The following is a 23939-nucleotide window of genomic DNA, read 5'->3' on the forward strand; positions in this document are numbered from 1 at the left end:
TGATTTGCAGAGTAGCCATGTAGATGTAGATGCCCCTAGGTACTGTTCAAGGAAGGAAACTGCTTCAGTATTTCAATGTGCATTTCGTCAGGTCTAGGAGGTTTCCCAGTCTTTGAGACTGTTGCGGCATGTAGGGATGAACGATGTGAATAATCCGTCCCGCTAAGCAGTCTGCGAACTTAGAGGTCAAAGAGTATCGACGTGTGACCGGGCCGTAGAGGTGGGGACCGCGACCTCGGCGCAGAGCCGGCGCCCGCTGCGACGGGCACAGCTGTGCCCCGACTCGTATTTCCGCGCGCGGCTGTATTAACTCCCACTGCCACCGCCCCTATGCCCAGCCCGGCGCAGCCCCACTGTCCCGTGGAATGCGCCACACCGCACTTAATTACTGGCTGAATTAAGAATTTCATTTGCGCCGCGCCGCGCAGCGCGACAAATCAACTCCCTTCCGCGGGTCTCTCCCCCCCCCCCCCTCCCCCCTCCCCGGACTACGGAGGAAGCTCCTCGACCCGGTGTTGTCCCGCTCCAGGCTTGAAACCGCTCTGCAGGCCTGCAGTGCGAACGCATATCTACAGTCTACTCATCCCACAGCGACGCGCACTTTCCCATTTCTCGACGTTCGCACGAAAACATTCGATAAACGTCATGACCGTCACCACAATCTTCATCAGCCATTTATCACCCAGAACTCCAGAATTCCCCGTATGCTATCGTTGCCAGGTTTTCAAATTAGAAGTGCGGTATATTTTGGAAATGGCCAAAATAGTCCCATCGCGGGATTATCGTTGTTTTGCCTTGAGGAGGCCGTTGTATACAAATGGACACAAATAATGAGGGTTTCGCGAAACGTTTACAAATTGAACCTCTTTTCAAAAAACAGGCTGACAATTAACAAGAATTCGTGATTGTACATGGCACTTAAAAATAATTAATTAAAACAATTGTCATAGCATTGTAGCACTATTTATACACTCCTGTAAATTGAAATAAGAACACCGTGAATTCATTGTCCCAGGAAGGGGAAACTTTATTGACACATTCCTGGGGTCCGATACATCACATGATCACACTGACAGAACAACAGGCACACAGACACAGCCAACAGAGCATGCACAATGTCGGCACTAGTACAGTGTATATCCACCTTTCGCAGCAATGCAGGCTGCTATTCTCCCATGGAGACGATCGTAGAGATGCTGGATGTAGTCCTGTGGAACGGCTAGCCATGCCATTTCCACCTGGCGCCTCAGTTGGACCAGCGTTCGTGCTGGACGTGCAGACCGCGTGAGACGACGCTTCATCCAGTCCCAAACATGCTCAATGGGGGACAGATCCGGAGATCTTGCTGGCCAGGGTAGTTGACTTACACCTTCTAGAGCACGTTGGGTGGCACGGGATACATGCGGACGTGCATTGTCCTGTTGGAACAGCAAGTTCCCTAGCCGGTCTAGCAATGGTAGAACGATGGGTTCGATGACGGTTTGGATGTACCGTGCACTATTCAGTGTCCCCTCGACGATCACCAGAGGTGTACGGCCAGTGTAGGAGATCGCTCTCCACACCATGATGCCGGGTGTTAGCCCTGTGTGCCTCGGTCGTATGCAGTCCTGATTGTGGCGCTCACCTGCACGGCGCCAAACACGCATACGATCATCATTGGCACCAAGGCAGAAGCGACTCTCATCGCTGAAGACGACACGTCTCCATTCGTCCCTCCATTCACGCCTGTCGCGACACCACTGGAGGCGGGCTGCACGATGTTGGGGCGTGAGCGGAAGACGGCCTAACGGTGTGCGGGACCGTAGCCCAGCTTCATGGAGACGGTTGCGAATGGTCCTCGCCGATACCCCAGGAGCAACAGTGTCCCTAATTTGCTGGGAAGTGGCGGTGCGGTTCCCTACGGCACTGCGTAGGATACTACGGTCTTGGCGTGCATCCGTGCATCGCTACGGTCCGGTCCCAGGTCGACGGGCACGTGCACCTTCCGCCGACCACTGGCGACAACATCGATGTACTGTGGAGACCTCACGCCCCACGTGTTGAGCAATTCGGCGGTACGTCCAGCCGGCCTCATGCATGCCCACTATACGCCCTCGCTCAAAGTCCGTCAACTGCACATACGGTTCACGTCCACGCTGTCGCGGCATGCTACCAGTGTTAAAGACTGCAATGGAGCTCCGTATGCCACGGCAAACTGGCTGACACTGACGGCGGCGGTGCACAAATGCTGCGCAGCTAGCGCCATTCGACGGCCATCACCGCGGTTCCTGGTGTGTCCGCTGTGCCGTGCGTGTGATCATTGCTTGTACAGCCCTCTCGCAGTGTCCGGAGCAAGTATGGTGGGTCTGACACACCGGTGTCAATGTGTTCTTTTTTCCATTTCCAGGAGTGTATTTACCGCAATATTTATTTACACCAACTTTCATAACATCATAACACTATTCATATTTACCAAAATATTTCATTACAACAAATTTCATAGGATCATTGCTCTATTCATATTTACCATTTCCTTAGCACTCATTAATAAATGTCATGCCATACTCTATGCGTTGCAAAAATCTCTGTAATGAAAGCTGGAATTTGTAACAATTTGCATCACCTTCGCCGGCCGCTGTGGCCGAGCGGTTCTGGGCGCTTCAGTCCGGAACCGCGCTGCTGCTGCGGTCGCAGATTAGAATCCTGCCTCGGGCATGGATGTGCGTTAGTTAGGTTTAAGTAGCTCCAAGTCTAGGTGACTGATGACCTCAAATGTTAAGTCCCATAGTGCTTAGAACCATAGAGGATCACCTTGTCTACATGAAAAACCGAGAATACAAAGATGATAAACTGGAAATATCGATTGTTTATTTGGGAACGAAAATCTTTGAGTAATACGGAAATGTTATCATGAATAAACAAATAAATAAAACTTTACTAAACGTGAGGGAGAACATTGTCAAATATGTGAGGTGCGTGAAATATGGATAAACTCGTAAAATTCGATATACTTGTCGAAAATATGGGTGACAGGAGAAAACGCGCGTGAAATACAGGAGATCTCATGAAATACGGGAGTGTTGGCAACCCTACTATATACAGAGTTTTTCAAAAATACCGGGTGATCAAAAAGTCAGTATAAATTTGAAAACTTAATAAACCACGGAATAACGTTGATAGGTAAAATTTAACACACATGCTTGGAATCACTTGGGGTTTTATTAGAACCAAAAAGAAAAACAATGTTCGCAAAATGTCCGACAGATGGCGCTGGACAGCAAAACGTCTGTAACTGAGCATGACAATCGTGTATAAAAGGAGCTGTAATGTTACAGAATCGCATCATCTCCAGCCTGGCTGATAAACACCTGCTGGAATGTACGATGTTTATGCAGGATGGCGCTCCACTCCATATTTTCAGACACGTGAAAGACCTTTTGCGCGCGTCGTTTGGTGATGATCGTGTGCTCAGACGCCACTTTCGTCATGCTTGGCCTCCCAGGTCCTCAGACCTCAGTCAGTGCGATTAGTGGCTTTCAGGTTACATTCTGCCAAGCTACTTATCCTCAATCTCGGATAACATTGCGCCGAATCCTGAAGGTAAGGAGTATGATAGATAAACCTCTTTCACAAAGTCTGTAATGTTTCTTTGGTGTTTTTTTAATCACAAATTCACCACAAATATAACAAACACTGCCAGCAGAGTTCTTACAACCACGATTAGACATTGTACTGAGGATACAGGAAAGTGAGGTTAGGTTGGCAGTAAAATTGTTCAAATGGCTCTGAGCACTATGGGACTAAACAGCTATGGTCATCAGTCCCCTAGAATTTAGAACTACTTAAACTTAACTAACCTAAGGACATCACACAACACCCAGTAATCACGTAGCAGTAAAAAAAACACCATCTGTTAACATAAAAATTGAATCGACCTTTTTTGCCAGCAGATGCTTCTCAGCAGCGGTCTCAACGTCATCTACATTCATTACACTTCCTTTTTAAATTATTTTAACTATATAAAAGCCGTTAAATTATTTAAATAGTCGCTTAATTTAATAAATTTAACCGTAAAATATGAAAAATGACGGGTGATACAGTTTTTAAGTATCATATTTGGATTTACCACCCTAAAAAACATAAGAATAAGGTATTTTCAGCAAAAAAGTTTTACATCGTTGGCCTGTGTTATCTGTGAAAGTAAGTCAGAATGTGCTCTATTTTTAGAAAGTATACCTCCTGATATACAAAATTCTGACCCACAAATCAAAATTTTATTGAAGCGATCTGACTGCACGATTTTGTAGACACAGAAAAAAGAAAATTGAATTTAAGAGAATATGAGTAACCGTAAGTGACGTCTCACCAAGCCTAATAAAGTGGTTAAGCAACGTGGCTTACAGCCAGCTGCCGTGCAAATGAGTCTGTGGACTTAGTCTGTTAATAATACTTAGCTGTAAAGCATCGAATAAATGGCTTTGAGCACTATGGGACTTAACTTCTGAGGTCATCAGTCCCCTAGAACTTAGAACTACTTAAACCTTACTAACCTAAGGACATCACACACATCCATGCCCGAGGCAGGATTCGAACCTGCGATCGTAGGTGGAATACTTAACTTTAATCCATTAATGAAGATCGTCGGTTGTGACAGTTCATTATTCACAATATCAATGGTAACTGAATATGGCGCCTTGCTAGGTCGTAGCAAATAACGTAGCTGAAGGCTATGCTAACTATCGTCTCGGCAAATGAGAGCGTAGAAGTCAGTGAACCGTCGCTAGCAAAGTCGGCTGTACAACTGGGACGAGTGCTCGGAAGTCTCTCTAGACCTGCCGTGTGGCGGCGCTCGGTCTGCAATCACTGATAGTGGCGACACGCGGGTCCGACGTATACTACCGGACCGCGGCCGAGTTAAAGGCTACCACCTAGCAAGTGTGGTGTCTGGCGGTGACACCACATTAGGTTTAAGTAGTTCTAAGTTCTAGGGTACTGATGACCTCAGATATTAAGTCCCATAGTGCTCAGAGCCATTTGAACAATTTTTTACACGTTTCAGACGAAGTGGTCGTGTAGCAACTTCTGAGTCAAAGTCGCCATAGTTGGCTTAAATAGGAGAGTGGCAAGGAGAGTAATTGTAAAGGTTGGCTGTGAGCTGGTTGATCGGGTTCACTTGAAACTTAAAGATGAATTTCTGAATACCTCACACGCTGCCGCAAAGATAAGCAAGCAGTTCATAATCGGTGTACAGAGTAGTTGCAGTAAGCCTGCATCAAATAGCACGCGAGAATGACTGTATTCTAAAAACATCTAATTAGGTATATGCCATGTAACAGCCCGATTTCAACCCTTAGTTTGGTCGGGATTTTCTGCAATCGCATAGTGGCCTGTGAAAGAGTGAGACGCACTAGATTGTACAATCCCTTCGCAAATACTCTACTCTGTCTCGATATTCTCGCGGACCGTGCCTTCTAGGCAGAGGCTGCCGGTATCTCGAGGTGAGACTCGTTTTCGGGACGGTGCCGAGTTAATTTCCAGAGGCTCGGTCCGCGGAGATGAAGACGTCGCAAAGAATGGAGTTATCAGCGCCGGGGCAGAGGTGTAACTTAGCCGCCAACAGGGGAGCCGAGTGAATGGACCGGGAATTGAGGAGGCGCGCGAGTTATTTTTGGAGCGCCGCCGCTCCTTAAGAACTTCATCTCGGGGCGTGCCGGGACGGGGCGCGCACCCCCGCATTCCGGGCCCGCTCATTACCGTAAAACCCTCCCCCTCCCCCGCCCTCACCGCCCCCGCGGCCGCCCTGGTGCGGGGGCGAAGCTACGGCCGAGGGATGTTCGCTACTGGCGACTGGCCCGCGTGCTGCTCGTCCACCTTCAGACCAGCTAGGGACTGGCACACTTACTCCACACTCGCAGTGTGTCCAAGAAGTCCCCGTACCTACAGCCACTCTGTGTACTATACATATAAGTGGTATTTATCTGTTCTTTCGGATATGTCCGAGAGAGCAGAGACAATTTTGATATACGCTGGCTGTGTGGCTGTGAGGTTCTAGGCGCGTCAGTCCGGAACCGCGCTGCTACTACGATCGCAGGTTCGAATCCTGCCTCGGGCATCGATGTGTGTGATGTCCTAAGGTTAGTTAGGTTTAAGTAGTTCTAAGTTCTAGGGGACTGATGACCACAGATGTTAAGTCCCATAGTGCTCAGAGCTGATTGAAATCAATGGGGAAAGTTGAAAATCTGTGCCACACCGGGATGCGAACTTGGGTCTCCTGCTTACTAGACATATGGTCTACCCACTGAGCCCATGTCAGCAATTGGTCTCTGTCGTATTTCGTAATTGCTGTCACCGAAAAAATAGACAGCACTGGCGAAACTGCCAGTGATCTCTTCAGTGCAGAGACACACCAGGCTCGAAATCCTGCGAGAATCGCCGAAACGCGCCGAGTTTTGAGGACAATTGGCAAGGGGTACTACATTCGTAGTATGTGGATAAGTTCAAAATGTAGGTCTGACGGGAGGAATGGTAGGGTAGTGCGCGCAACTGCAATACCCACTGTGTCGGATGGCTCAGGGATCAGAGCATTTGCGTAGTAAGCAGGAGATCCGGGATTGAATCCCAGTGATTACAATCAATGCCCGCTCTTAACCAATGTCTGCAATTCCTTTATGTCTTAACTGTGTATTCTACATTACCTGACCAAAAGTATCCGGATACCTATTAACGGACGCTAATACAGGTATGGGGTGTGTCCAGCCTCTTCAAATGGCTCTCAGCACTATGGGACTTAACATCTTACGTCATCAGTCCCCTAGAGGTTAGAACTACTTAAACCTAACTAACCTAAGGACATCACACACATCCAGGATTCGAACCTGCGACCGTAGCGGCCACGCGATTCCAGACTGAAGCGCCTAGAACCGCACGGCCACAGCGGCCGGCACGCGGCGGACATATTCTATCGTTTCTGTGCCTATTTAGCAGGTACATACGCCACCCGAAGAGGTGACTGACGTCACGACTTCACAGTTTTTCGTCCCGTGTTCGAAACTCGATTATTATATTTATTTTTCATTTATCTACCCATGTTCGTAGAAGGTTACTACACGAATGTTTTGCAGTGTGTATTGAAATGACATGGTACTTATTCGTCTTCTAACTGTACGTCTGGTGGATGAATTTTAAAAAATACAAAAATTGAAAGGGAAAATTATTAAAAACTGTTTTCGGTGGAAATGGAAGCACCATTTTCCGGAGAAGTGCTTCGTTATGAGTGGGTTGCCGCGAAATTATTGCCATATTGCCAACGCGTCACATATTCAGCAGAGTTAACGACATTCCTTTCCCGAGTGTGATTCATACCAAGAAATGTCGCTGTCGCAAACCTGCTTTCTTGCGATCCTTGTGCTGCTCGGCACTTATATGTTTCGAATCTTTTTAAGGTCGGTATCATCCAAAAGAAGGCGCGAAATCTTTCTGAAGAATAAACGTAAGAATAAAATATAAGACTTAATAACTGATATATGAATGAAATATAAGAATAGGAGAGTTTAAAAAGATTGTAACCCCTGAAAATATCACATACACAGACATATTACATAATAAATGGATGACACTTATTGTGAAACCCAGTTGTAATTTTTCAATTAATATAAAGCCCTTGTATCCCCTAACTTGATAAGAAGCATTCGTGTTGTAACCCCGTACAGACATGGACATATAAATGAAATAAAAATAAAATAAAGTAATGATAATAATAACCAGCTTTCAAAGACGGGACGCAGGCTAAAGATTTTTTGATGCTAGTCACTACACTACCGTTTGGGCTGAGTCTATGCGCGCTGAAAGCCGTGCAGCACGCGTCGAAAACTTGACGGTCGTTTTCTCAGAAACGGCCGAGTATCTACTGATAAGCCGAGACACGTGTTCACTTACTTTGATCGCTCTTCCACTGAACGATGTTTGTAGGAAATTGAGTTATGGCACTTGGCGTGTTCACCTCCTTAGCTACGGAGGCCGACTGACAGAACTGAAATGTCATCAGCAAATGTCAATTTTTTATTTCTTGTCCCTGAACTTTGATCCCCTTCCCGCATTTCTCGTCGGTTTCCTGGGAGGAGTTCCAGGTAGGTATTCATTGCTGCCTTTCTAAAAGCAAATCTCACGCAAGACCGAGCGGGTTAGCGCCGTGGTTAGCACCCTGGACTCGCATTCTGGAAGACGTCGGCTCAAACCTGCGTCTGACCATTCTGACGTAGGTTTTCCATGATTTCCCTAAATCGCTTCAGGCAAATTCCAGGATGATTTCTTTGAAAGGGTACGGCCGACTTCCTTTCCTATCCTTCCCTAATCCGATGGGACCGATGATCTCACTGCTTTATTCTATTCTATCGCCTGAGCCTTGTCCCGCAGTTACGCTGGGTGAGCCATAGTTAATCGGAGCCGGCCGTGGTGGCCGTGAGGCTCTAGGAGCGTCAGTCCGGATCCGCGCTGCTGCTATGGTCGCAGGTTCGAATCCTGCCTCGGGCATGGATGTGTGTGATGTCCTTAGGTTAGTTAGGTTTAAGTAGTTCTACGTTCTAGGGGATTGATGACCTCAGATGTTAAGTCCCATAGTGCACAGAGCCATTTGAACCGAAGTTAATCGGATTTTGCATTTTAATGGTTAACGGGTGGCCGGATGCTCTTCCTGCCGCCATCCCATACCCCTGTCTGCGTTGAGTGTAATACATAGAATAGTGCGAATGTGTTCTGATGTTTGCATGCCGTATAACTGAGGCGGAGCATGGGGTTCGGGTTGTTTGGGGGAGGAGACCAGACAGCGAGGTCATCGGTCTCATTGGATTAGGGAAGGATGGGGAACGATGTCGGCCGTGCCCCTTTCAAAGGAATCATCCCGGCATTTGCCTGGAGCGATCTAGGAAAATCACGGAAAACCTAAATCAGGATGGCGGGACGCTGGATTGAACCGTCGTCCTCCCGAATGCGAGTCCGGCGTGCTAGCGGAAAATGGGGACCAGCCCGGTATTCACCTAGTGGGATGTGGAAAAGCGCCTAAAAACCACATCCAGGCTGGCCGGCACATCGGCCGTCGTTAATCCGCCGGGCGGATTCCATCCGGGGCCTGCGCGCCTACCCGAGTCCAGGAAGCAGCGCGTTAGCGCTCTCGGCTACCCTGGCGGGTGACGACCTCGCTGTTTGATTCTCCCCCCCCCCCTCAAATCAACCAACCAACCACACAACAAGGTCAATATCGTACTATTTGTGTGGTTTAGTGTTGCCAGGTTTCCGGTATGAAGATTCGCGCAGCAATGTCGCAAGAGCGAGAAATTTCCCTTCCGAGTTGGAAGGGACCCCCAGCTAAAAATTTGAGGTGGTAGGCTCCCGCGCTACGAAGGGTAATCGATTCTGCCAGAGGACAGAGACAGAGAGGAGAGAGAGCTCCCGTACTAACGCGAGGCCGTCCTGTGTTCAGTGTTGGTGCAGGCGGAGTGGTTTTCCTCGTCACCTGGCAACAAAGAGGTCCTCAGCACAGCTGAGCTGGGGGCGCGCGCCGAGGAAGGAAGGCCGGAAGGAAGGAAGTCCGCCTCCGCCGCCCCCGCCGCCCCCAGTGGCAGGCGTTAATTAACAACAGTAGCCGCGCCCTCGGTGCCGAGTAATTAGCCGCCAGAGGACATCCGGCAGTGCGCGGCGCTGCCGCAGCCGCTGCGTGGCACAGTAGCGGCGTCGCGCGGGGTCACGCGCACGCACAATGCGCCGCCCGGCGGGTGAGGGGGGGGGGGAGGGGGAGGAGGGGAGAGGAGCAGCGCAGAGACGGGGGGGATTCCCCCGCCTGGAGGGGCGCGGCGCACGGCGGAGCGAGCCGAGGTCCGGAGCCCAGCGGCGGAGATCGAACGCGGGACCGCGATGCGGCCAACAGCCACACAAGTGCTCTGATGGGAAACTTATAGCTGTTAGTCTACAACTGGAGCAGATAACCTAACTAAAACGCTCCGCTCCTGGGAGCTTCGCAAAGTCGTCAGACGGACTGCTCCGTTATTAAGCCTCTGGTCACAGCGCCACCGTCAACGTTCGCCAGACACCGCCCTCAGATAACATCGGCCGACGACTTGCTCACAGAGCGGCCGACCTCCTCCGTCACTTTTTGTCAGGATAGAGGAGGCTGCTTCCAATCCTGCCTCCTTGCCAACACAGTAAGACCCTGCCTGCCAATGGCACTAAGCCAAATCAGTCAATCAACCGCAACTACTGAAAACGCTTGAAACGTCCCCTTAGAAAAATTAATGAATTACTGTGCTGATAAACCTCTTACGTTATTTGTTTTTCAAACAGCTGAGCAAAACTGGACGTACTCATACATTTCTCTCTTTACTTATTCAGATCATCAATAAACTGATACACAATATTTTTAGCACAACGCAATCTTACTTTCAATAATCCCTACAAAAGAATGGCCCTGACTGACAATAACCTATACCTTTCACGAATCACTTACCTCACAAAAATCTTCGTTACTCGAACTAGTGCAATACAGCTAGCGCCACTACTGCCAGCTAAATAAAAGATTCAAACTACGGAAGGCACTAACTACTGATAGGCACAGTTAGCAAAATGGTTCAAATGGCTCTGAGCACTGTGGGACTTAACTTCTGAGGTCATCAGTCCCCTAGAACTTAGAACTACTTAAACCTAACTAACCTAAGGACATCACACACATCCATGACCGAGGCAGGATTCGAACCTGCGACCGTTGCGGTCGCGCGGTTCCAGACTGAAGCGCCTAGAACCGCTCGGCCACACCGGCCGGCCATAGTTAGCAAATGAAAGATTTTGATAGAGAACAAACAATGTATTTACCTTAATAGTGATATATATATATATATATATATATATATATATATATATATATATATATATATATCAGTTCATGATATCCAGCATCACAAATTTACTCTTTTTGGCGGACACGTCCAGGTCGTCCGCTCTCAAAACTCCGCCATCTCTTTCCCCACATCCACCACTGCTGGCGGTCACCTCCAACTGCGCAACGCTACGCGCTGTTCACATCCAACTGCTCCACTACAATAGCGAAAATTCCAACAATGCCAACCAGCCACAGGCTACACACAGCACCGTCAGTGATTTTCATATACAGCACTACACAGTTCTCCTGCTGGTAGATGCCATCGTACCGAAGAAGATTTTCATACAGAGCGCTACCTTGCGTTACCAACATAAAAACCTAAACAGCCTACTTGTACGCTACTGGCACTCTTTAGAAAATTTAGGTTAATGGGGCCTCTCGACAGACAATTCAGATTTGGCTGCATCTGCAGCTGTCGTGTCTGTCAGTTTTCACTATCTGTTTATTGCTGACTGACTGACTCACTGATTGCCTAACTCATCATCGCCCAGTGCAAAGCCCCAAGGACACGAACTTGAAATTTGGAGAGGGTGCTCATCCTACATTCTAGGCATCCTTTAAGAACGGATTTTTCAAGAATTCTATTTCTAAGAGGGTGAAATAGAAGCTAGACCTACGAAAACGGACATCTGATTTCTCGGTTAGAAATAAAGGAAATACATGCTTCAGCTTTTTAGAAATTCAGCCACTAAGGGGGTGAAACAGAGGGTGAAAATTTATTTTGAAAGTAAAACGTTATTAAAGCATTACTGAAGCATATTTAAAGCTTAATGAAAATTGGTATTATTTCTCGGTTACAAATAATAATTACATTTTTCAGCGTTTTTTTTTTTTTTTTTTAAGTTCAACCCCTAGGGGTCTTATGAATATATTTCATTACGAAACCAGTTTTAAAGCTTAATCTAAGAGAATTCGTATTTGGCTTCTTGTTTCGACATAAAAAGTACATGTTACAGTGTTCTTAGAAATTAAACCTCTAAGAGGGTAAAATAGTGGAAGGAAGTTTTGTAGAAATATTTCATTACCAAAGCATTTTTGAAACTAAATCTCTGAAAATTTGTATTTGATTTCTCAATTAGAAAAAAAATACATGTTCAGTATTTTTTTAGAAATTCTACGTCTAAGAGGGTGAAACTAGTGATTTTTACCAAAATGTTTTGTTGTATAGCAACATATTTAAAGCTACATCTATGAAAATTGGTATTCGACTCCTAAAAGAATATGCATTAGAGGATGAAAATTTTTATGGAAGCATCGCCACAAGGGCTGAAAAGCCAGGATTAACAAAGACCTCCGACGCCAGCTATCTGACTCGCTGGCCAGAAGTACATTCCAAAAAGACCATGCTTCTATTGCCTCCGTTAGTGTGAAAAGTTTACACGCTGTTGCAGTTTGTAAACAAATAAAAATTCTATTATTTTTTTTTTAAATCTGTGCAGATCACACAGCCTAGGCGAGCGAAGTAGCGGGCATTAAGATAGTGTTAAATATAAGACAACACATAACGCTTATTACACGGGACCGACAGAAAGCAGTTTTAGAGAGGAAATGTATCACTATCAACACCTGAAGAGGAAAATGGCGCCCCTGTGGCTCACCACCAATATCACTGCAAGGCGCCTACCTTACGCTATGGACAACATACACACCCACGCCCGAAGGAGGAGTCGAATCTCCGACGGGGAGAGCCGCACGGACCATGACAAGGCGCCCTAGACCGCGCAGCTGCCCCGCGCGGCTGGAAGTTTGGGTTTGGCCGTAAGCGTTTTCGGATAGGCTAATGGTAAGATGACCGGTCTTGATAAGCGGTATAATCCGGGTTCGAGACCCAGTCTGGCCCAAATTTTCATTGTCGTCTTTCCACTTTCGAGACCAAGTATGGCCCAAATTTTCATTGTCGTCATTCCACTATACATCTGATGGTTTTCCATATTCGCAGCAGCGAATACATTTCACGTATTTCATAACGGCTATAGTCGCCTTCGGACATGCATGCTCGCCCGAACGAACATTCCGTCTTACTTCTGAACAACGCAGGCACTGCAATATCGGACGTACCCTTTAATATTAGCCGTTCCAACGAGCGTGACATCGAGTGGTCAATTACGCATAACATAAGAGTGTCCAGATATTTCCGATCAGACAGTGTATATTCTTGAAACTTCCTGGCAGATTAAAACTGTGTGCCAGACCGACACTCGAACTCGTGACCTTTGCCTTTCGCGGGCAAGTGCTCTACTGTATGAGGTACTGGCACAATTGAAAGCTGTGAGAACGGGTCGTCAGTCATGATTGGGTAGCTCAGATGGAAGAGCACTTGCCCGCGAAAAGCAAAGGACCCGAGTTCGAGTCTCGGTCCGGCCCACAGTTTGAATCTGCCAGGAAGTTTCATATCAGCGTACACTCCACTGCAGAGTGAAAATCTCATTCTAGTGTATATTCTTTCTCCACAAGTAAGGAGAACCATTCACGGAAAAGCTACTTGTGTCTGGTGGCAAGGAAAAAATGGTTCAAAAGGCTCTGAGCACTATGGGACTTAACATCTGAGGTCATCAGTCCCCTAGAACTTAGAACTACTTAAACCTAACTAACCTAAGGACATCACACACACCCATGCCCTAGGCAGTATTCGAACCTGCGACCGGATCTGTCGCGCTGTTGCAGACGGAAGCTCCTAGAACCGCTCGGCCACACCGGCCGGCTGGTGGCAAGAAATCAATATTGTTAGAGTAATTGAAACTGTCTGGTATAACGCAATTATCTCTTGAAGGGCTTATGCCACTTCGTGCGATGTTAGGAAAGAGTGAACCCACAATTCATAGCGACTGAAGATCTGTCCGCAACTAACGCAGACACAACGCAGTACACTCTCTTCGCAGCAGGACCTATAGTCTGCGGAAAACGAGGGGGGGGGGGGGGGGATGATACACGCAATATTTTGACCAATAAATCCGTCGCAAAGCTGCCTCCGCGCTGAGCGGGCATTTTCCGTCTTTCACCAGCCTCACTGCAAAGCGGTAAGCCGATAATATTTGATTAAAAAGGTATAAAATCTTCTGTACTGTAGCCAAGTAATAACCTGTTATACACGAGTGGTGCGCAGAAAGCGGGACGCATCGGTTTGAAAGCCCGAAAGATGCAGATTCTCTGAGGGGCGGTAAAGGACTGGCAAGCGATGGGATTTAATGAAATTGTATTTCTCTCTTTCGAGAGCGCACCGTGAAAGAGACGCCGGTGTAGTCAATTTTGCACGGCCATTCTGCTCAGGGCGCGATCAGGGGATTGGCTGGTCCCGGTGAAAGGGGGCGTAAAAAAATGATAATAAAATATTGCGAGGCGAGGTTTGCGCCGATTTGAGAGGGAACGCGAGCTGCCTCTTTTTCAGGAGACTCAATTACGGTTAATCTGTGTGGGCCAAGAAGGTGCGGACGCCGTGCGTATCGGGAGTTGGTGTCAACACTGGTCGACAAGTGTTATCGACCGCGAAAGCGCGAGACCGCCGCTCCGTGGACAGGGGCTGACTTCCTTTGTCGCTTAATTCGGTGCGGGTGTCGGTAACGCGATGGATTCTGTTTCTAAAGAGGGTGAGGCTGCGTGTTAGAGAGACACAGGGACGCTGTGGAGGGGGGGGAGGGGGAAGGGGTGGGGGGAGAAAAGGGCGGGAGCGGAGGGTGGACGGGAATAGTGCCGGCGAGGAGGCGGGAGTTTGAAAAAATAAATAAAAAGCCGAGGAGAGAGAAGAAAAGAAGCCACTCGTAGGCAGCGCTCGCGGAGGAGATTTCGTGTGAAATGAAGAAGACGCGAGAGCGCGCCGGCTGGCGGGAAATTAATTTAGGACTAATTGGTAGCGGGCTGGACGCCTAAGTAGCAGAGGCTGACAACGCCGCCGAGCTGCGAGGGGTGCGGCCGGTGGCGGGGATGGGGGTGGAAAAACTCGCCCACTCACAGCCCCGCACTCCCGCGTCCTCCGTCTTGATACACTTCTTTCTTATTGTAAATAGTTTCACTTATTTACTTGATCGTTCCAAATGCATGTTGTCGTGTGGTGGTAGTGTTGCTGGTGGTAATCTTCAGTATGGCAACCCATTTCATACTGCTCTGAACGAAATTATGTACAGTGCCAGCCTCTTCATCGCAGGATAACTGCTGCAACCTACATCCATTTCAACCTGCATGCTGTATTCAAATCCCGGTCTCCCTCTAAAACTTGACTAACCACATCTCCTTCCTTTATCAGCCGGCCGATGTGGCCGAGCGGTTCTAGGCGCTACAGTCTGGAACCGCGCGACCGCGCTGGGATGGCGTGTACAGGTACAGCTGTCCATGCAGCTTCAACACGATACCACAGTTCATCAAGAGTAGTGACTGGCGTACTGTGACGAGCCAGTTGCTCGGCCACCATTGACCAGACTTTTCAATTGGTGAGAGATCTGGAGAATGCGCCGGCCAGGGCAACAGTCGAACATTTTCTGTATCCAGAAAGGCCCGTACAGGACCTGCAACATGCGGTCGTGCACTATCCAGCTGAAATATAGGGTTTCGCAGGGATCGAAGGAAGGGTAGAGACACGGGTCGTAACACATCTGAAATGTAACGTCCACTGTTCAAAGTGCCGTCAATGCGAACAAGAGGTGGCCGAGACGTGTAACCAATGGCACCCCATACCGTCCTGCCGGGTGATGCGCCAGTATGGCGATGACGAATACACGCTTCCAATGTGCGTTCACCGCGATGTCGCCGAACACGGATGAGACCTTCATGATGCTGTAAACAGAACCTAAATTTATCCGAAAAAATGTCGTTTTGCCATTTGTGCACCCAGGTTCGTCGTTGAGCACACCATCGCAGGCGCTCCTGTCTGTGATGCAGCGTCAAGGGCAACTGGAGCCGTGCTCTCCGAGCTGATAGTCCGTGCTGCTGCAAACGTCGTCGAACCGTTCATGCAGATGGTTGTTGTCTTGCAAACATCTGTTGACTCAGGGATCGAGACGTGGCTGCACGATCCGTTACAGCCAAGCGGATAAGATGGCTGTCATCTCGACTGCTAGTGATACGAGGCCGTTTGGATCCGGCACGGTGTTGCGTATTACCCTCCTGAACACACCGATTACATATTCTGTTCACAGTCATTAGATTTCGACCTAGGTGAGCAGCAATGCCGCGATACGATGAACCGCAATCGCGTTAGGCTACATTCCGACCTTTATCAAAGTCGGAAACGTGATGGTACGCATTCCTCCTCCTTACACGAGGCATTACAACAACGTTTGACCAGGCAACGCCAGTCAACTGCTGTTTGTGTCTGAGAAATCAGTTGGAAACTTTCCTCATTTCAGTACGTTGTAGGTGTCGGCACCGGCGCCAACCTCGTGTGAATGCTCTGCAAAGCTAATCATTTGCATCTCAGAGCATCTTCTTCCTGTCGGTTAAATTTCGCGTCTGTAGCACGTCATCTTAATGGTGCAGATATTTTAGTGGCCAGTAGTGTATATTCCGAGGTTCTACAACAGATGGATGTCAGAGGGAGGATGGATGTGGATCGTACGTTGGTGGCAAGTGAGCCGAGCTGTGGATGCAGCTGTAGGAATGACCGGCCATCAGCGCACGCGAAGCGCGCTTCACACGTGCCAAGTAGGCCCTGGGCACGGCCCTCGAGCAGCGACAGCTGCCGGGCGACACCCGACCTGCCGTTATAACCGCTCGGCCGCGCTCTACAATGGCCCTGACCTCTCCTCGCCCTCCCGCTCTCCCGGCCACGTCGAGAGCCTCCGCACAACCCCCGAAAAAGACCTCCCTGGCCACTGTGGGACAGCCAGGCCGCTGCTGACCTCCTACAACCTGGGGGAGGCGGGGCGAAGGGAAGGTGACCGCATCACCAAATCCTGTTCTTCACCATCTAAACGTCTCAAAAAAAGTTTTGGATCGCCCGCATATCTTCTGTGTGGAAGGGATTGAGAGAATAAGTATTGCACTGTTTGCTGAAAAGTATGAACTGAGAAGTTTGAATTCAAAAACATGAAATGGAAAGTGGGAACTAAACTACTGATATGGATAGTCGAGAAGAAGCTGTGTACACAAGCAATAACGAAGGGCCGGCCGAAGTGGCCGTGCAGTTGTAAGTGCTGCAGTCTGCAATCGCGAGACCGCTACGGTCGCAGGTTCGAATCCTGCCTCGGGCGTGGATGTATGTGATGTCCTTAGGTTAGCTAGGTTTAAGCAGTTCTAAGTTCTAGGGGACTGATGACCTCAGAATTTAAGTCCCATAGTGCTCAGAGCCATTTGAACCATTTTTTTGAACTACCTAATAATTAATCCAGTCGCAGCCAGTATCTCACTTGGCACCTTTTTGGCATGCTTTCCACGAGATTTTCGGCATGTTCTCTCGGTAATGATCTCCGTATCGTCCTGATTTGATATGACAGCTGCTTCAAAGTACTATTGGCTTTTCTTTAAGCTTCATCTTAAAATTCGACCAAACATTTTCTTCTTTTACATTGCAGGCCAATCCATCGTGGACACCCTTTTGTCCTGTTTTGGCGCTGTACACAGACTGCTGCGCTGTTCCGGATTACTATCGTTTTGAAGCAGCCAGTTTGCTTCTTTCGAACCACACAGCTTCCTAACGGACCTCAGAAGGCATTTTTGATAAATTTACGTAGATTTTCTCAGTATGTATCGGGAGCGTCCACTGTTCGTCTTTATGGTGGCTCTGGAGACAGTTTGAATGAGGTATCTGAATGTCTGTGGAGGAGCTGCACCCGATTTTTCCTCAAGAGCCGAAACCACAGGAGGTAGTGATGTTGGACGCTGATGAAAGTTGACTTGTAGCTTATACCAAAGGTGTTCCATTAGGTTCACGTAGAGATTCTGGGTGGCCCAGTCGATTTCAGGAATGTTATTGTCCACAAACCATTGCCTCATAGATGGCGCTCTATGACAGGATGTATTGTCGTGCTGATACAAACGATTATCATCTTCGAAGTGCTTCTACACTGTGCGTAGTACACAATGCTGTAAAATTTTTCATGTCCTTACGCATTTAGTGTTTTCATTAGCGTAATAAGTGAACGACAAGCTAATCATGAAAAATACCACCATACCATATCACCATCTCCTCCGTACTTCACTGTTTGCACTAAATTTGATGGCAGGTAATGTTGTCCAGGCATTCGCCAAACCCAAACCCTCAAACCGGACTGCCGTAGGTTACAGCGTGATTCCTCACTGCAAATCGCTCGTTTCGAGACATCCGCTGTCCAGAGGCGACCCCTTTTACACTACCTCAAGCGTCCCTTAGCAGTGACTACATAAATATTAAATAAATTTGTGGATTATGAGGAGCTACTCCGTCAAACTCCGTACCTGCTGCAGTAATTGTGCTATCTGGACTACTGGTAGCACTTTGGAACTCATGAGTGATGCCATTTTGCACTGTGGCTCTGCAGTTCTCTGTGGTCTCTCTCCGTCACTACCGACGTCCGCCTGGTTCTTCCTTCGTATTTCTGATTTAGAATCATAACTCCAGCAGTCGACTTGGGCAGCTTTAGAAGGGTTGAATAGTCGCTTACAGCTTTGTTTCTCTGGTGAGATCCAAAGAGTTGTCCACGTTCGATATTACTGAGCTCTCCTGACCGACCCATTCTGCTTCCCTAAGCTCCCTTCCGATATTTATACTGACGAGTCCGCCTCTCGAAAGGTGTAGTCGTCAGTTCCGCGTTACGTTATGGTGTCCGGATACTTTTGACCTGATAGTGTGTATTATCGAGTATGTACGGCGAACGCTGTGGGAAATCTCTGTGTCGGGGCACTTTCGTCCGACCGCCGTCGACGCCGTAGTCGGCTGCCGGCGGATGGAGCCGTCTCATCTAGAACGACGTCATCTCCGTCTGTGTCATCCGCGACGTATTCTTTTTCGTGAGTCTGTGGGGTGGCAAAGACAGAGAGAGGCGCTCGCACAGTGGGCCAGCGCCTCTGGGGGATCGGACAACAAACAGGCGCCAGATCAAAGCCGGCCGCCGGCGAGGGACTCGCGGCCGTCTGGCCAGCTCAGAGGAGAGCGGGCTCTGGCCTGGAGGGAGAGGCTCCAGCTGCGGCTGCCCACTGCTCCAGTCCTGGGCGCGTCTCGTGTTCGCACTGTGAGACAACCTGCTGCTGGCAGCTTTATTGGGTGTCTAAAGACGAGGCCGAGCAGTGCCATAGCGCGCGGATTTCGTCACTTGCGAAATCCAATGGACCGAGGTAGGCTTTGTATAGTGCAGTGATTCACAACTTGAAGGCAGTTACCCCCTAAGACGTAAAATGAAATTTTCTGGGTGGTAAAAAAAAGGGGTTACGCTTTGGTCGCGAAACGAGAAGGGCTGTTCAGAAAGTACGGACCGTTCGGTCGTGAAACGGAAACCATTGCTAAGATCAATCATTATTTGCTTCCAGCTACTTCTCTACTTAGTCGTCGCTCCGACATGTGACATCAACTTTCCAATACACTCGTCATAGCAAGCAGTTGCCTGTGCTTTCTGCCAATTCTCTGTCCTTGTCTGCAGCTTGTTGTCTGCGCCAAAATGTTGTTTCCATAGCTAGCGGTTCATGAGAGCAGAGACCAAAGTCAGAGGGAGCTAAGTTCGGGCCATATGGTGTGTGATCAAACGCTTCCCATCGAAAACGCAGCAGGGGTGTCCTCATTGCCGGTGCAGTCTGTGGCCAAGAATTAGCATGAGGAAGGGAATGCATGGCAGTTATGTTGTGAGGGCTGCATGATATCAGGCGAAACCTTGCAGTGGGCACCCACATTTGGCAGAAGACAACTTCTAGATTTTAAACATGGCTGAAACAGCGACTGTTGAAATTCTTCACGGTAAATGATGACAGCCAAAACAGTTGTAGGATAAAGATTTATTAAAATTCTTGACCACGGTTTCGATATTTCTAAATATACCTTCATCAGAAGTAAAATATACTAAAATTACAACCTGCAATGGAGATTCATAAAAACAATTGTGCCAAAGGTGTCGTCAGTAGTTAAAGCATCGTCTCCATTTATACAACATAATTATGGACAGAGGGTCGATGCCAACACAGCTTAGCATCAGTACTTCGCCTGGGCCATAAGAGAAGTACTGATGCTAAGCTGTGTTCGCATCGACCCTCTGTCCATAATTATGTTGTATAAATGGAGACGATGCTTTAACTACTGACGACACCTTTGGCACAATTGTTTTTATGAATCTCCTTTGCACGATGTAATTTTAGTATATTTTACTTCTGATGAAGGTATATTTAGGTATACCGAAACCGTGGTCAAGAATTTTAATAAATCTTTATCCTGCAACTGTTTTGGCTGTCTTCATTTACCGCGAAGAAGACAATTTAAAAGAGCGACGTGACGCGATCGGGTAACATACTAGACATACTGTCCACACATATGTGCAATCCTTCATCAGATTGTCACTGTGGTTTCCATTTCGCGACTGGTCGGATCTTACTTCCCTAACAGCCCTAGGGAAATATTTTCAAATGATTATCATTAGTATCAGATACATATTACTCGATTGACTTTTCTTCCTTTTTTGACCCAAGTTGCAACCCTCTGCTGCCAGTGGATTCCGAACTGTACCGCGTGACGTGACAGTGTGTGACGCGACCATGTTGGCTCGTGTGAAGACCCTCAGATAACCAAAAGTTCTCATTCGAAGAATTCTTCCAATTAGGGAGCAACCTCTCCTTCAGCATGACAGTATTAGACCGCACACAAGCGCTGGATATCTGCAGAAATCCAACGCATTGGGTTCACTGTCATTGATCATTCTCCATGCGGTCGTGAATTGGCCCCCTCGGTTTTTCATCTGTTTCCAGAACTTAAAGAACAACTTCGAGAAATTCGCTTTGGTAGTGATGAAGCGGTAGAAGCAGAGGTGACGTTGTGGTCCCGTCAAGAAAGTCAAGCCCTCTACAGTGATGGTACCAACAAACTGGTCTCCTATTTGGTGACTATGTCGAGATATAAATCCATAGAAACGAAGAATAAAGGTGTAGAATGTTAATAAAATTTCTTGTATTTAAAAGGCACTGCTGTACAGGGACGCGACTCTGCAACAAACCGTGGGAGCATATCACCAACATTTTGGTGACAATTTCTCCTTGGTAACTGTCTTGCTCATCGTGCTGTTGTCGTGAACACGTTCCTTCAACATGCTAGGCTAAAAAAAATGGCTCTAAGCAATATGGGACTTAACATTTGTGGTCATCAGTCCCCTAGACTTAGAATTACTTAAACCTAACTAACCTAAGGAGATCTCACAAATCAATGCCCGAGACAGGATTCGAACCTGCGACAGTAGCAGTCGATCGGTTCCGGACTGAAGTGCCTAGAACCGCTTCGTCACACCGGCCGGCGCTAAATTAAGAATATCTCTTTATATTACAAATGTGAACCCATGCAGAGACGCATTTGTACAAGCACCGTGGTTTGTAACCTGAAATCAAAAATTTCTTTACAAGACTACATACCACAATGCAATATGGATACAATACTGTGTTAAAGAAGTCTTTCGACTTATAATACACGAGGTTACTAAATTCCAATAAGAACATAAATGCTGATATGAAATAGACAGCTAGCAGCCGAATGAACATAGCGGCTCTAAACACCTCGTAAGTGAACTCGTTTACGCTAGATGGCGAGTGATTGGTGGCGCTGCAGCATGCCAGTGCATTCCTTTTTCGTGATCTAGTAGGAACAGAACATATCAGTATTTCCGTACTTATGTGAATTTAGTAACTTCATATATTATAAGTCGAAACACTTCTTTGTCACAACATTCTACCCATACTGCATTGTAGTACGATTTCTATAAAGAAATTTTTGAATTCAGGGTACAAATATCTTTCTGTCTGTGTTCACATTTGTAATAAGAAAAATGAGTTATTACTTTAGCAGATTATCTTATGTTGGGCCAGGCAGGAAACGCGTTATTAAAATAACATGTAGTGACTACTTTTTGTCACCTATTAGCACTTACTTAATTTTGAGAAAACACAGTAACAGTGGTGTAGCACAATAAGTTAGTTTTGGGCGCGGCAGACGCCAATAGTAATGATTTTAAAATGCCTGGGCGTTTATACGTTGGGGCAGATGTCCAGAAAATTCCTGGGCAAATGCCCAATATTCATGAATGACCGGGCATTTATGCATTTTAAGGATTAATTGATAATCGGAGCTTATAAAAAAGTTAAGCTGATCTTTATATTGGAAAATGTGTTTTGCAACACTGCTTCTTTAGTGACTGGGTAAACAAGTTGCAAAAACTGCTTGCGAGTTAGGTGATAGTTACTAGCGGAAATAAATTAAACTATAAATATAAATTCTTACAGCTTTAATGAAGTCATAACAAAAAAAGAAAACAACACTCAACTTTAAAAGTAATTTTTGAAACAGAGTACAGTTTATATCAAGTAGCTAACTAGAGCTCCCGATTCCACGATTCCAAAAATCGCCTATTCTCTAGGAATCGACAAATTTCAGAATCGAACAAGTCCAACGTCTTGGGCATCGATTCTTTGTTATTAAATCTTTCTTACATCGGTGTTCTCCTTTAGTCTTCACAATAGCGCCGTCATGTGAAAGTAGATAAAGAGAGGAACAGAACAAAAAATTATAATCTGTCTCAAATGTTGCTACATCTGACAATGAAGCATTTTTTTTATTTATTTCACTGAAAACTGTTTAACATTTAAGACTGCAGTTGTCATCAAGAAGCGCGTGCCAGCTCTTTAACACATTCAGTAATCATTTTGCTCCCTCTTCAATAATCTTCAGAAATTAGACACAGATTATAAAAATTGTCATGTTACAATGCGATGACCTAAGGACAGTCTTCTCTATACCGGTTTCTAACTCACAGCTGTTCAAAACGGTGTGTGTGTGTGTGTGTGTGTGTGTGTGTGTGTGTGTGTGTGTGGTGCGAGAGAGAGGGAGGGAGAGACCAAGTGATAAACAGCTATCAGCAATCCTTGTACAGCGATGAAATGCTAGAAAGGAGAAAAAAAAGAAAAAAACGAACATGTCTTTCTTCTTTCCTTTCGTTCTTAGTTCGGGGGCTGTCCAGAAAGTAAGTTCCGATTGATCGCGAAATGGAAACCACAGTGAGAATCAGACATGTTTTATTTGTAACAGTTAGCTACACCTTCCAGCTACTTCTCTACGTAGTTGACATTCTGACTTAGACGTTTGTCGTAGCCTCGTACCAACTTTCTAATACCCTCATCGTAGAAGGCAGCCGCCAGTGCTTTCCGCCAATTCTCTCCGCTGGCCTACAGCTCGTTGTCAGTGCCAAAATGTTGACTTCATAGCCAGCGGTTCGTGTGAGCAGAGATGAAACTCAGAGGGAGACAAATACGGGCTGTACTGTGGCTAATCCAACATTTCCAATTGAAAACGATTCACTGCCTCTACAGAATGCGGCCTAGAATTGTCTTGAAGAAGAAACCACACGACAGTTATATAATGTTGGCTGCATAGCTTCAGGGAAATTTCTCACCAGGCTCTTATACTTGGCTGGGGACACTAATTTCTATACATTTTGACGTGCTCACTGTGAGATCAGAAATGAGAAGAGCGACGTGATGCTATCTAGGGTCTTACTAGACGCACTGCACAACATATCTGTGCAAAAGCTTCTTCGGATTTTCATAGTCGTTTCCATTTCGCGACCGTTCGGAACTTACTTTCTGGACACCCCTCGTAATAATGGCAATTAAAGATATACGCAGGTTTAAAGGTAAACATTTACTATTAATATCGGGAGTATTTTCCATCCCTATCCCTTACTAAGCGGTAGATTATACAGTCTAGCAGTAAAAACATTGAAAGGTTTTTTTTTTTTATAAATGCCCTGACTTTGGGCATTAAAAGTGCTCTGGGAATGTTCCCAGGCAAATAGCTATTTATAAACGTCCTGCTCATTGGGTATTTCCCGCATCACATTACTACTCGATATGTAGGTGCATTTCATTTAAGTCGTTGACACGAACTGCCAGAGTA

The 23939-nt window shown here is 46.9% G+C and overlaps 1 protein-coding gene across 1 annotated transcript in view; it reads left to right on the forward strand.

The window, feature by feature from the left end:
* LOC126291476 (homeobox protein unc-4-like) overlaps window positions 1-23939 on the forward strand; it is a 592581-nt gene that overhangs the window by 138011 nt on the left and 430631 nt on the right. The gene's annotated exons all lie outside the window — the stretch shown is intronic.

The sequence above is a fragment of the Schistocerca gregaria genome, chromosome 9, assembly GCF_023897955.1.
Source record: "Schistocerca gregaria isolate iqSchGreg1 chromosome 9, iqSchGreg1.2, whole genome shotgun sequence".
Classification (NCBI taxonomy): Eukaryota; Metazoa; Arthropoda; class Insecta; order Orthoptera; family Acrididae; genus Schistocerca; species Schistocerca gregaria.